The sequence below is a fragment of the Urocitellus parryii genome, chromosome 7 (genome assembly GCF_045843805.1).
Source record: "Urocitellus parryii isolate mUroPar1 chromosome 7, mUroPar1.hap1, whole genome shotgun sequence".
NCBI classification, from domain to species: domain Eukaryota; kingdom Metazoa; phylum Chordata; class Mammalia; order Rodentia; family Sciuridae; genus Urocitellus; species Urocitellus parryii.
The window spans coordinates 179,418,059-179,423,495 of NC_135537.1; positions in this window are offsets into that span (position 1 = coordinate 179,418,059).

Below are 5,437 nucleotides of genomic sequence, written 5' to 3' on the forward strand. Positions count from 1 at the left end.
AAAATTTGTATCCAAAATATATAGAGAACTCTTATAACTGATTAATAGTAAGAAAACCCAGGTGGGTGCAGTGGCTCATACCTGTAATCCCAGTGGCTCTGGAGGCTGAGGCAGGAGAATTGCAAGTTCAAAGCCAGCCTCAGCAAAAGTGAGGCGCTAAGTGACTCAGTGAGACCTTGTCTCTAAGTAAAATTTAAAAAATAGGGCTGGGGATGTGCTCAGTGCCCCCTGAGTTATTATAAGTGCCCCTAAATTATTAGAAAAAACTTATAAGAAGAAAATCCAATTTTAAAATAGGCAAAAATTTTGATTTCCCCAAAGAATATATATGAATGGCTAAGAGTGTTACGGGCCACGCTGTATGGGCAATGACATATAGCCAAACAGTTGCCAAACAGACTCATGTAAGAAATGCTTCTCCCATGGGAACACTCCCCCTCTGTGCCTATCAATAGTTGCTTAGCATAGCATGTTTGGCAACACAAAATGGTAATTCTTATGCAATGTAAAATTATTCTCTTTGGTTCCCATTTTTCTTGGGCAGTGTACTCTGTCAGCGATTGATCGTTTAGATGTTAGTAACCATTCTCTAACTTGTACTCAACTAGGGTCATTTTGACCCACTTCCCTTCTGCTTGCTTGCTGCTATGCCAACCTGGAAAGTCCCCCGGGGAAATCCCAATGTACCCACTGCACTGGTTCGCTAACTGCTCAATTCAGCTCTGTGCCCCTGCTTGCTTGCCACCAACTCCACCCGGATGTGGGCCGCCTGGCTAAATAAAGACTCCAATTCAAACAAAATGGACTTGGTATGTTCTCTGAATGGTCTGCCCCATAACAAGAGGACATGAAAAGATGCTCAGCGTCACTAGTCATTAGGTTAAGTGTAAATTGAAATCACAAGGAGACACTGACGCACACTCAGGAGAATATCTGAACATTTAAAAAAGACAAGGGGGAGGGGGCTGGGGTTGTGGCTCAGTGGTAGAGAGCTCGCCTAGCACACGTGAGGCACTGGGTTCGACTCTCAGCACCAAATAAAAATGAGATAAAGATATTGTGTCCACCTACAACTGTGAAGCTCTGTGGTAGAACACGTGCCAAGTGAAATAAGCCAGTCTCAAAACACCCAAGGCCAAATGTTCTCTCTGATATGCAGATGCTAGCTCACAATAGGGGATGGGGAGGGGGATAGAAGTTCAGTGGATTAGACCCAGGGAATGAAGGGAAGGGAGGGGGATGGGAGTGGGAAAGTCAGGAGAAGGAATCATGTATGAATATACCCGCGTCATGTACAACCACAAGAATGGGAAGCTCTACTCCATGTATGTGAGATATGTCCAATACCCCTACTGTCATGCATATCTAAAAAGAACAAATTTTAGGACTGGGGTTATAGTCCAGCTGTAGAGAGCTTGCCTTGCATGCACAAGGCCTTGGGTTTGATCCCCAGCACTTTAAAAAAAAAAAAAGAAAGAAAGAATTTGCTGGCTGTTAACCTCAGTGATACAAGAAGAAGAGTTTGTTTTTTTTTTTTGTTTTTTTTTTTAAGAGAGAGAGAGAGAGAGAATTTTAATATTTATTTTTCAGTTCTCGGTGGACACAACATCTTTGTATGTGGTGCTGAGGATCGAACCCGGGACGCACGCATGCCAGGCGAGCGCGCTACCGCTTGAGCCACGTCCCCAGCCCGAGATTTTTTAATTAAAAAAAAAAAATTGAGCCAATCAACAAAACCTCAGTGAGAACACAGACCCCTAGGACTGCCCAAGCCCTAGGGCCATTTCTATTGCCTGTGCTTTTTTTTTTTTTTTTTTAATTTATTTATTTATTTATTTTTTGGCAGACACAACATCTTTGTTTGTATGTGGTGCTGAGGATCGAACCCGGGCCGCACGCATGCCAGACGAGCGCGCTACCGCTTGAGCCACATCCCCAGCCCTTGCCTGTGCTTTTGAGAGAAAATACTTCTGCCATTTCACCTGTAGAGGAAGGCCTGACTTCACCTAACCTGACTTTTCAGAGCCCTTTCTGGTCCTTCTTCTTGGGGCCTCCCAGAGAGGCAGCACAGATGCTGGGAACAGATTAGCGCCTTCACGTTTTGGCTCTGGATGGGAGCTCAGGGAGGTGGGGACCAGCTCCAGACGGGAGCTTTTGACTAGGGCTCACCAAATTGTTGGGTTGACTAGGATTCTAGTCTAGTCTACTTTTGTTTTTTATTCAAACCTCCAGCCTTTTTTTCCTTCTTAAGGATTTTAGAGGTTGAATTCAACATACAGTATTTTTTCTTGGATCCAGTCCAAGAAAATCTAGTTACTGACACCCAGGGAGGAGCTTGCCTTAGCGGGCTGATGGGTATGTGTCCCATGTTGGGGCACGGTGTCCTCAAAGGTCTGGGCGAGCTTAGGATTAATATTATCCAGGGAGGAGAGTAGGTTAGGATGATTTTGAAGTCCTGAGGAGGGACCTGCTGTTTAAACTCCTCGGTGCACCTGAAATTCACGCAGCGGGCTGAGATGCTGAGTAGCTGCAGAGCCTGCCGCTCCGGGCCCTGGCCAACGTGACCTCACCTGCCAGGCTCCCAGCTCAGGCTTTTCTGTGCAGATTGCTTCCCACATCTGTCTGTGATATTGGACACTGCAGGGCTTCCACGGCAAAGCCAACCCAAACCCAGTCAGCTTGCCAGTGTTAACACCTCTGCCCAGAGATGGGGAGAATGACAGCGTCTGCCTCAGAAAGGTCTCTGTGCACTCCACCCAGTCACCCAGACTGGAGAGAGGAAAAATGGCCTTGGGGGAGCCGCAGAGTGGGTTTCACTTCATGCAAAGGAAAAGGAGATTTAAAATACTGCAAGGCGCCAGGCGTAGTGGCTCTTGCCTGTAATCCCAGTGGCTCTGGAGGCTGAGGCAGGAGGATCACAAGTTCAAAGCCAGCCTTAGCATGGGGAGGTGCTAAGCAACTCAGTGAGACCCTGTCTCTAAATAAAATACCAAATAGGGATGGGGATGTGGCTCAGTGGTCAAGTACCCCTGAGTTCAATCAATAGTACAAGGGGAAAAAAAAATATATATATATATCAAGTCACACGTGCTGGAGAAGGGGTCCACGTGCTGATCCCCAGCACCTGTGAAAAGTCCCTGTGTAAGCAGAAGGGATTCTGTAGCAGTGATTAAGTTTAGCATCCTGAGGTGGGAGATTATCCTGGGTTCCGGTGGAGGGGGCAACGGGATCTCAGGGTCTTTATAAGAGGGAGGAAGGAGGGCCAGAGTCAGAGAAGGAGATGTGAAGTCAGAAGGGATGGGGACAGAGACAGAGACAGGGGTTGACTTTGAAGATGCAGGAAGGCACCACAAGCCAAGAAATGCAGGCAGCCTCCGGGAACTGGAGAAGGCATGGGAAACAGGCCCTCCCAGAGCCTGCCGAGGAGCACAGGCTGCAGCTCCCCTGATTTTGGCCCAGTGGGACCCACGTTGGACTTTGGAACCCAGGGCCTCATGCATGCCAGGCAAGCTCTCTACCACGGAGCTACGGAGCTACGCCCAGCTCTTTCTGGACTTTTGATCCCCAGAGCTGTCAGAGAGTAAGTTGTTTTAAGCCATGAGATGAGTTTGTGGTGATTGGTTACAGCAGAACTCACACAGCTGTTACCCATGGTTTTTCCTTAGCTGGCTCCACAGCTTCTCAGTGTTTGGAAGACACTGCCTCTGTCAGGCAGAGTGACCCTGTCTGAGGAGTGGCCTTCTTTTGCACCCTGAAGCACAGTGGCCCCCTAAAGCTGAGGGGCCTGAATTCCTGAGGGCGCCTCTAATGGGTCAGCAGCTCTGATCAGGTGACAACAAGCTGCAGAGTGGTGGCCCCAGCTGCGCCTGGTCTTCCTCCGGGGCTGCTGGCCACGTGCACCCGAGCCGGCGTCTCTCTCAAAGCCTAACCTGAACTTTTCTGCTTGGGAGCTGACTCTGGGGGCCAGGCAGACTGGACCATGAGAGTTGGGTTGTCCAAGGTCTCACTGTTGATGAGTCATTAAATTAGACATCAGTTTTAGATGTTTTAGGGTCACTGCAAGTTTGAGCAGAAAGGAGAAAGTTGCCTCCCCATGACCAACATCCCCCCCGAGGGGAAGGGGGAATACATATTCGTTATCATTGAACCTACCTTGGCACATGGTCGCCCAAAGCCCACAGTTTACTTTAGAGTCCACGCTCAGTGTGTACGTTCTATGCATTTTGACAAATGACATGCACTCAATATTACAGCCTCACACTGAGGTTTTAACTTTTCTGGGGGGAGCGGTGGTGCTGGGGATTGAGCCCAGGGCCTTGAGCATGCTAAGGGGGCGCGGGGGTGGGGGTGGGGGGGTGTGCCACTGAGCCACATCCCCTCTATTAATGGAAATCTGATGACCTCTCCAGAGAGTGCTCTTGTGAAGGAATTTTGCCTAAAGGCCTCACACCTGTAAGCCCCTCTCAAGTTTTACTTTGTTTTTGTTTTGTTGTTTTTTTTTAAATATTTATTTACTTATTTAGTTAGTTAGTTTTTTTTTTTTTTTTAGCGGACACAACATCTTTATTTATATGTGGTGCTGAGGATCGAACCCAGGCTGCACACATGCCAGGCGAGCGCGCCACATCCCCAGCCCCTCAAGTTTTACTTTGGATGCAGACTGTGGACCACAAGCAGTTCCCTGCACTGGCGGACAGGCTCCCTCGTAGGAGAGCAGACCTGAGCCAAATCTCGCGTCAGACAGGGCCAGGCCCAGCTCCAGAGGCCAGGCCTTGGCAGCCTTCTCTCCCCAGGTTTCTTCCTGACGTGGCCTGCCCTGGAGCGCAGATGGGGAAAGCCCTGCAACTGAGAAACCCGGATTCCGGTCCCAGCCCAGCATGTGTAGGCCTGTCACACTCTTTAAAATCCGATCTCATGGAAGTGATGGCTTCTATTATTTCTAGCCAGTAAAATCTCTCCTATGCAGGTGAGGAACGTTCCAGTCCCCACTCCACCACAGTTTGTTTCCATGTTCCTGGCCACCCAGACACCACCCACCCTTAGCTGGTGGCTCAGATTAATTCCAAATGCCTGGGCAAAGATTTCAGCCATGGCCTTGAGTCCTTGAATCCTGCATTGCTCATGAACTGAACAAGTTCCAGGTGGAGGGGTCTCTTACAGCCATGGAGTGTGAAGAAATTGCTTTGCTGATTTCGGAGCCTTGCATAAAACCAAAACAAAAACGTAAAATAACCTAGAGGCGGCAGAGACCCGGGCGCATGTCCCTCCATGCCCTGCAGAGGGCAACCTGCCCTTGTGATCAGCTTTGGCGGGTTTGGAGTGGTCTCCTTTTCTCCTGGCTTACCCCCAGGGCCTGGTATGGAAGAGGAATTGAACCAGCACAGTAAATAAAAATGTGAGTTAAATGTCATCTCAGCCACTCACAGGAGGCTTCTGC